This window comes from Neopsephotus bourkii, unplaced genomic scaffold (assembly GCF_033783945.1).
Source record: "Neopsephotus bourkii isolate Nb327-2 ecotype Australia unplaced genomic scaffold, CSIRO-AGI_Nbou_v1 NB_847, whole genome shotgun sequence".
In the NCBI taxonomy this organism is placed as follows: domain Eukaryota; kingdom Metazoa; phylum Chordata; class Aves; order Psittaciformes; family Psittacidae; genus Neopsephotus; species Neopsephotus bourkii.
The window spans coordinates 359,451-369,133 of NW_026901343.1; the positions used below are offsets into that span (position 1 = coordinate 359,451).

General features: G+C 38.1%; 1 long non-coding RNA gene across 1 annotated transcript; it reads left to right on the top strand.

The window, feature by feature from the left end:
• The first annotated feature begins 545 nt into the window (after positions 1–545).
• On the top strand, positions 546–8,983 carry LOC133213842 (uncharacterized). Its single transcript, XR_009725913.1, has 3 exons — positions 546–696; positions 4,750–4,855; positions 8,836–8,983. It is a non-coding gene; the product is annotated as an uncharacterized LOC133213842 (long non-coding RNA).
• The last annotated feature ends 700 nt before the right edge of the window (positions 8,984–9,683 follow it).

Here is a 9,683-nt window from a genome sequence, read left to right on the forward strand (position 1 = left end):
CTAAGAACCAAACAAGTCATCCACATCCTTTGAAGCATGTATGTTTTAAGCTAATTTGCTGAGGAAACAAAAAAGGATTGTAGTGATATGTTCAAATAGAGATTTATGAAGTTACACCAATTTACACAAGCAGAACATTTGGTCTTGCTGATTTGGGCATTTTTCCAAGCATATATGCATACTAAACAGCCTGTTGCATAATTTGTAAATGCATAGTATAGCATCAAATGGGACAATTGCTGCAGCAGCACTTGTCAAACAGTATACTTTTAATTTAATCATGATTATAGCCCTTGCAGCATTTAAGATTTCTGCAGATCCGGAATCTCACAGTAGAGACCATTTATAGTTTTTCTCTGCAGTAGCTCAAGGGCGTTTTTGCTACATTATTTCTCAAATAGTGTCACCTGACAGACTTGCACAGATTTTGCTTGGCCTTGTCATAAATGGTTTCATCTTTAATGAAGAAGTTGTATGTTAATGTATTTATAAAATACAGTTCAAGATTTTCTAGTCTAGACTGTGCCTGTTAAATGTGTACAGGTTGTAAAGAGTTCTGCTTAGTCATTATGAGTCAATGAATTTATCTATATACGCACACACTGTCATATATTGACACACAAAGGAAAAAAAGACAACACAAAGTTAAGAGACTGCAGAACAAAAGTTGAGGAAGCTTTCTCTGCCACACTCAAAGTCTGTATTTCAGAGCTGCGTAGTGTAGTTTTGGATGGTTCATTCCGTATTGTGTTATTTACAGCAAGTAAGTCTTTGTGTCACACTAAGAACAATCCTGTAGCCTAAAAATAAAATTGCTGAAAGAATAGAAATATAACTAGAATGAATTAATATTTTGTGTCTTTTTAGTAACTGTTCATTTACCTAAATAATTAATACGTTTCATATTTTCTATTCTCATCTTCAAAAGTGTAATATTTTTCTATCAACTTCTTTTAATACAGTTCTTTTTTTTTCGATTACCATTCTTTCTTCTGCCATTGCTTAAACAATGGCACATACTGAGTATTTGACTTCTATCGTGTTGATGGACATAGGCATAGAGTGCTGCTAAGGAAAAAGACAATATCCTTTTGAAGAGACATACAGTGATTTTTTTCTCTGTTGGGATGTGTGTGACCTTTCTAATGCTTCTCAGGGTTCCTATGCATAGAAAATGCTGAAAATGCCTGAACTGAAAAAGATGGATTTTGCCTTTTCTTATAGCTTTTTTGGTGTTTTGGTTTGGTTTGCTTTGGTTTTTTTTTGTGCGTTTTTTTTTTGTTTTTTTTTTTTTTTAGCAAAGATCCCTTTTGTATTTTAATTTTAAATTCTCTTGGAACCACTCTATGGAATTCAGTGTGTCTTATAATATAAACTTCCAAGCATTTTGGAAAAAAATGGCAGAAACTTGGGAAGTTCAAGTTATGTTCAATTGCTATTATCCTCAGGTAAAGGCTATTAAGAGTTATTTCGGTCTGGAACTTCTGGGTCATATTAATAGACTACAAAGAAACAAAGAAGTTAGAGTTTAGCTTCTTAACTCCTGGGAAAATATTTTTAAAAGATTTATTATCTAAATGCCAATAAAGATACTGCAAACCAACAAACCCAAACCTGTCAGAGTTCAATGTTCTCATCTTAGAATAACTTCAAGCTTATTTTTGCCACTTCTTAATAATGATCCATTGTTTGATAATTTGGACAGCCATCTTGCAAAATGCCTTGAAGGAGTTATGTATTTTGAAATATATGATATGTTCTAAAACTCCTCGTACAAAAAAAAGTATGTAACTGCAAGTACTTGGTCATGCAGTGCTCTGGCAGAGATAGTCCACTGCATTAGAAGCAGGAAAATAAAAAGGAATAATATTTTTTGGTCAATAAAGAATAGAAATCCTCTTCAAAGGAAACAATTTTCAAAGCCTACAGTCATAGGATGCCAATCACATTGTGTCTGGCACCAAAGCTATCTGGAAACCTAAGCACAGTACTCAGATTTAATCACCATATTACTGTACAAGGTTTTGTTTCATGTGTTTGTCATTACTGACTTTATTTAGTCTGAAAGACATTTTCTTGTACTTGGCAATGTTTAGAAGGTACTGCACCATTTGGTTGTATTTTGAGACCTGTCTGCTTTAAACATGGAGAAGATGACAATTTTGGCAGTCAAACTTAAATTTAAGAAGCTGCCGAGTTGTTTTTTTCTTGCGTTGTTCTTTTATTTTCTTTTTTTGTGAGGGGGTTAGGGGTGGTATGGGGTAAGGTGGCTTTGAGGTTTGGGTTTTTTTTCCCTGTCATGGCTGTAAGAGCCAGCTGATTGAGTCACAGCCCAAATGCAGCCATTCCAATGCCTGACTGCAGATCTTGAGGTAGATCTACAGTATCTCTGCTCAGCTGCCTCCTAAAAGGGTTGAATTTGGTAGTACCCCCCAACAGCCAATGCAACTTCCCCTCGCTGAAGAACTCCTGCAGTTACCTGGGTAGTCTGTGGGAGCCTGACATGCTCCCCTTAGTTTTAGTCGACATATCCTTCTTTCTTTCAGTTTTAAGTCATCTTTGTTTCATAATAGTATGGGATATTTTTGTAGGCCACTATTTTTTTAAATGTATAATTGAAAATAAAAGTATTTCAACTTACCTGTTGTAATCTCTCTGTACATTTTTCTGCTGATTATTTTGCATGTAAATTTTTTGTGCTGCCTTTTATTTGCTAGAATTAATTCTATTTAAAATATGAAGTTGAAGTTGAGTGAAATTTTACAGGCTGTAGTATTTTAGCAAAGACAACTCTCTGTCTGATTTTATCAATAAGTGAAATCATAACAGATTTCCAAGACACAGCCTTTTCTAAACAGTAAGAGGTTGGTTTGTTTTTCTTTCTTGACAAAGAATTTACTTAGAAGTGTTTTTCTAAGCTATTTCTAGGGTAACCAGTTAAAGATGATAAATAAAAATACAGAACCAGAGACTCGAATAGGGGTTATGGGGTATAGGTTATAGGGCCTGCTGCATTTTACTGTCTCATCACAGAAAGTTTTGCTCTAGTTATCAAGTTCTATTTTAAAAACCTGGAGATAGCACTACAGTAAGAAAACACTTGTTTTCAAATCCCAAATTACCCAAGAGAGAATGTACTGCATATTCTTCTGTTGGTGTGGGTTATTTAGCTATAATGCTTTTCTGGAAAAGGATTTTATATTTTGCTTTCTTTGATTTTTCTAGCTTGTAGATAAGACATTATAACTGACCCTCATTTAATAGGTGCAACTATGTGGTCCAAGGAAAGAGGCTGGTTGTCTTGAGACTCGGGGTTTAGAAGAGAACTGTTAATATATTTAATGGATGTAACTGAAAATTTTGAGTTTGCACTGAAATATTCACAAAATAATTTAGTTCATGGATCTTCATTTAGAAACATGTAAGGACAGAAGCATGTAAAATAATCCCTTTGGTTTTCTGCACAATCTGGGGGGGCGCAATAATACAGTTGTTTCACATTATGTGTGGGGTCTGGCGCTGAATGGCAGTGAATCAGAATTTTGGTGAATTTTATCCCTTCTTGACCTGATCTGCTCTCCAGCTTTAGTCTGCTACAAGGGCCTACACTTTGGTATCTATAACCATGACCTTCCTCTGAATAAAACAGACCTGTTTTGAGCCAGCTTTTCCATTTCTGTAGTCAAAAAGCCTAGAGATGTTTTCTATTGGATTCAGCCCAAATTGATCATACTTTGTAGATAATATGATACTTAGTGATTATAGGCTAAGGATTAAGCATGATAAAAACTATGCTAGATTCTTATTTACTCAGATTTCTTTTGACCATTAACTATTGGGAGACTCTATGATGTTATTATTATTTATTATTTGAAACAAGAGACTTTGACAAAAGATGGTCGATGACTGTGGCATGCTAAAGGAAAGAATAGTTTCTCAAATTTTTTAAAGAATTTGCAGCAACGCTGTTAAATTTTTACCAGCTGAAACAACAGAAGTTGGGTTTTTTGTAAACGTCCTGGATGTAAAGTACAGGAAATGGAGGAGACATAAGAGAACCTTTCAGGAGATTTTGATCTAACCACCAAGTGTCCAAAAATATTTTACTCACTTCATGCTTAATGCTTTTGTGGAGGGAAGGAGAGGAAAAAGTTTATTAGCTGTTTTGTGAAAAAATATCTAAGGCTTATTAAATGTTGATTCATGTTTTTCATTTCACGTTATGTATATCATATATATATAATTCACCAAGATTACTCTCTGGATTTTATTTATATCATAAATAATCTTGTGTATGCTTTATGAAGAGAAGTATATTTTTTTCTGTTGGTTGGTTTATATTGTTTGCATTTAACTTCTGTAACTGAATAAACAAGATTATCCCTGTCATAATAGTATTGCAGCCTTCTTTGTAAGAAAAGTATGCAGTGTTTCAAAAATTTGCTTTTTATTAAAACTTCTTTGTATTGTATAATGATTTATTAAAAAATAATTAGATCTTGTAATTGTAACTTTCAAACTAAAGGGAAAGCTAGTTTTGCATGTTAGCAGTTGTAATTCAGATTAGATTGTGGTCCTGCCTGTGAATGTAAATTCACACTGTTTGGATTTCAGGGAAATCATACTGATTTACATAAGCTAGTCGTTGAGGTAGATCTCTTATCTTTTTTTTTTTTTTTTATGTGGAATGTAAGAAAGTGTTGCAAACTATAATTTCTTTGAATTATATTTTCCTGTAAAATTTTTTAGGAGCTACATGATAGATTTTCATTGCACAGCAGAGGAGATGGAACAGCCTGCTTTGAGGAAAGGAAAGGAATTTTTTGGCTGTTTTGAAAAAACAGTGATGTTAAAGGTAAGATGTTGAAAAACATGTCACTGGATAGTCAGTATTTTATTATTTTAGTTAATTTTATGAAGACATTTTCCTCTTGCTAAATTGAAATTGTTGGGTTCTTAAAATCAAAAGTCTCGCTCTGAAACCTGAACTGCCAGGTTAAGTGTCTGGTGTGATTGTGGCACTGATGAAGGCCATTTCATACACTTCACCACTCCGTCCACGGTATTTGAGTTCTGTTTTGCTCCTTGCTCATGTTGGGACAAGGATGTACTGGAAATTCTTACACAAGATAATGAAATATTACCATGCTGGTGGAAGAATTCTTGGAGAGTGTCCTGAGCCAATTTATGAGACAAGCTGAGAGCAGAAGCTTCTGAAAAGGCTTTTAATAGTCCACTGAGCCCTGATTTGAAGCAGCTTGGGAGTTCTGAGGCTGCTGTACCTCTGGCTGAAGTTAAAAGAGCACAAAGTGTTCTTGATTTCTAGTTTTTTGATGTACAGAATTCAGTGGAAAATGTAGTTTAACTGTACATGTACAATGTAGCCACTATGCACATGCCCCATCAATATTAATAAAGCAAGTGTGTTGTCAGTGTTCTCTTTTAATGTCTGTTTCCTAGAAAGTAAAACCAGCCCCTATGCATGGGGTCTGAACATACAAATCAATTAAAAAAAATAGCTACAGAATCAGAAATCTAGTCCTTCAGTTATTCACTAGCAATATTTGAAAAGAGAAAAGCTATTGCATATCTGCTTTGCCTCACTCTTGTTAGTGCCAGGAATAATGCACATCAGGAAATGAAATAAGTATAAATCACTGAAAATAAAAGGTTGACCAGAGCTGCATTTCGAAGCAATGTAAAAGAACTGTCTTAATGAGAGGTGGAAAAAAATAATACATTCAACTGCTGAAAAATGGAAAAAGCTTGTTTCATGTTGAAGGGGTGAATTGTGTATCAAGACAAAGGGATTTGTGAAAGAGTGTGGGACGTTTGTGGATTATTTAGGGTGTTTTTAAAGACAATCAGCCTTGTGTATTCATGATTTCAAGAATTTTATCAGAAATAGAATAATTCTTCTTATTAAATTCTGGCATCTTAAAAATTTTGGCAGACAATTTTTTCTTTTCCTACCCTGAACTGTAGACAACTGCAGCTTCCATTCAGCTCTTTCAGTAGTGGATCAACAGGTTTTGGGGCATAGCTTAAAGGCTATATTACAAATACTGTTGCTGATGATCTAATTCTTAACAAACTAGTTAATTTTTTCCAAAATCTGATGAGTGCTTGGACCTGTTTGTATTTGCCTGTCGCCTGTCTGTGGATGATATGATTTTAGGTGCCTCATAGGAAAAAGAAAGCTATTCATGCTCTTGAGTGATGTATTCTCTGCCCCGGACAAGTACAGCCGTTGTTTTTCTGACCCAGGACTGAGAAGACATTAAAAGAGACAAACACATACGATTGATTGATTCAAGGATCACCTGCTACAAGCTCAGGAATGTTGCATCCCAAGTAAAAGGAAGTGCAGCAGGAGGGCCAGGAGACCTCTGTGGATGTATAAGGAGCTGCTCAGGAAAATTCAAATGAAAAAAGAGGCTTATAAAAGGTGGACACGAGGACAGGCGGCCTCAGAAGAATAAAGGGATGTTGTCTGGGAAGCTAGAGACCAGGTTAAGAATGATAGGGCCCAGTTAGAATTAAACTTGGTTAGGGATGTGAAGGATAACAGGAAGGGATTCTGTAGGTACGTAGTGAATAAAAAACAGACTAGGGAGAACGTAGGCCCCCTCAGGAAGCTATTGGGAGAACTGGCTTCCCTGGATTTGGAGAAGGCTGAGGTTCTGAATGACTTCTTTGCCTCGGTCTTCACTGGCAAAGGCTCTGACCACACCACCCAAGTCTTGGAAGGCAGATGCAGGGACTGTGAGAATGAAGACCTTGGGCCCACTGTAGGAGAGGATCTGGTTCGAGACCATCTTAAAAACCTGAATGTGCACAAGTCCATGGGTCCTGATGAAATTCATCAGCGGGTCCTGAAGGAGCTCGCGAATGAAGCTGCTAAGCACCTGGCCATCATATTTGAAAAATCATGGCAGTCAGGTGAAGTTCCCGATGACTGGGAAAAGGGAAATATAGCCCCCATTTTCAAGAAGGGGAAAATGGATGACCTGGGTAATTACAGAGCAGTCAGTCTCACCTCTGTGCCTGGCAAAATCTTGGAGCAGATTCTCCTGGAAGGCATGCTAAGGCACATGAAATCAACAAGTTGCTTGGTGACCGCCAGAGTGGCTTCACTAAGGGGAAATCCTGCCTGAACCAATTTGGTGGCCTTCTATGATGGGGCTGCAGAACTGATGGACAGCGGTAGAGCAGTTGATGTCATCTACCTGGATTTGTGCAAAGCGTTCGACACTGTCCCACACGACATTCTTGTCTGTAAATTGGAAAGACATCAATTTGATGGATGGAGCACTCGGTGGGTAAAGAGCTGGCTGGATGGCCGCCCACAGAGAGTTGTGGTCAATGGCTCAATGTCCAGCTGGAGACCAGTAATGAGTGGTGTCCTTCGGTGATTGACATTAAGACTGGTCTTCTTCAAATCTTTGTTGCTGACATGGACAGTGGGATTGAGTGCGCCCTCAGCAAGTTTGCCGATGACACCAATCTGTGTGGTTCGGTTGATACACGGGAGGGAAGGAATGCCATCCAGAGGGACCTTGAAATGCTTGTGAGGTGGGCTGATGCCAACCTCATGAAGTTTAACCATGCCGAGTGCAAGGTCCTACACCTGGGTTGGAGCAATCCCAGACACAGCTGCAGGCTGGGCAAAGAAGAGTTTCAGAGCAGCCCTGTGGAGAAGGACCTGGGGGTGCTGGTCCATGAGGAACTGAACATGAGCCGGCTTCAGTGAACACTTGCAGCCCAGAAAGCCAACCGTATCCTGGGCTACATCAAAAGGAGCATGACCAGCAGGTCGAAGGAGGTGTTCCTGCCCCTTTATTCTGCTCTTGTGAGACCTCACTTAGAGTGTTGTGTGAAGTTCTGGTGTCCTCAACATAAAAAGAACATGGAACTGTTGGACAAGTCCAGAGGAGGTCCATGAGGATGATCAGGGGACTGGAGCACCTCCTGTATGAAGATAGGTTGAGAAAGTTGGGGCTGTTCATCTGGGGGAAGAGAAGGCTTCGTGGAGACCACATAGCAGCCTTCAGTATCTGAAGGGGGCTATAGGGATGCTGGGGAGGGACGCTTCATTAGGGATTGTAGTGACAGGACAATGGGTAATGAGTTAAAACTTAAAGAGGGTAAGTTTAGATTGGATATAAGGAGGAATTTCTTTCCTGTGAGGGTGGTGAGGCACTGGAATAGGTTGCCCAGGGAGGTTGTGAATGCTCCGTCCCTGGCAGTGTTCAAGGCCAGGTTGGAGACATGGTTTAGTGTGAGGTATCCCTGCCCATGGCAAGGGGGGTGGAACTAGATGATCTTAAGGTCCTTTCGAACCCTAACTGTTCTGTGATTCTATGATTGTAGAGAGATGAATTAAAAGGCTGCAGGCAATAAGACTGAAAATGAACACCATGCGTCTCCTGTTTTATAGGTGTGTTTTAGAGCATACATCTGTCCTTAATGCTTGCTGGTAGATCTATTTAAGTATGCAAGAATTTCTGGTGGAGCGGTCCTTAAAAGTATATTTTTCATGGTTGCTGGAAATGCTCATTTTGTGAGGTCTGAGCTTTGGCTCGCATCATATTTCATAGGATTACCAAGTAAGTAGCACACTAGTAACTAGTTGTCTCCTGTGTGGATTTGTCATATAGATCTTCAGCTGAAGCTGACTGTGTTGTTGTAGGCTGTATTAGCCACTTTATAGAATGATGTATCTGGTGAAACAGCCTGAAATGTAACCACTGTGTGATCCCTGATGGGGCAAGTTTCTCTAACTTTTTCTCATCCTTTATCCTTAAAGTAATTCTGAAATCCTTTTGCACACAGGTAGCTACTGAACACAGAGAAGAAAGGTACTGTTCAGTGAGCAGAAAAGTCACCTTGTGTTTAAGTCATGGACTACAAAAGCGCAAATAAAATTATTCATGCACAGTGAATGGAATTTCTGGAGTTCTGTAGTCCAATAAGCCATGTGATCTTGGGTTATGTTTAAAGAGTTAGAGACATATTTCCTCTCTTGCTGTGGTCATGTATACCTTCCTGCAATAAATTGCTCTAAATATTTCACCTGACTGGAGAAAAGCTCCTTTGGTGGACAATTGTTTTGGTATGCAATTTATGAATATGCTGGGCAGAGGGCAAAAAAGTGTAGTGATTCTTTCTGAATGAACAGGTTTTCCTTGGCCTTGCCCAAGAAAAGCTACTTTTCTGCATCTATGTGATTTGCTGTGAACTGAATATAGGAATTTCTCAGATGCGTGCTGGGTAGTCTTTATAGTAAGTTGTCAAACATGAGCTATCTGTAAAAAACCTTCGTGCAAATGTCAGCTCCAGGAGTGCCTGGGGCAGTGGTTAAGTGTAGGGTGAGGTATGACAGAACTTCTAAGAGTTTAAAAGTTGTTTTTTTGTGTCTGGGTTGTTTTTTTTTCTTTGGAGCCTGTTTTTTCTTTTTTTTCCCCTTCCATCATGGAGCTCGTGACTAGTCTGTAAATCAAGTAAAAATATTTCTTCTCCCTTTGGCCTTTCTGTGTGGATTATTGTTATAATAGGAAAAAACTTAGTATTTTTGTAATTTTTTGGCTTCAGCCTAAAAGTGTTTTCTTCAAAAGATTTGGCTGGTGAGAATTCTAAAGTCTTACGATGCCATAGTTTCTTTATATGTGTAGAAGAACGCT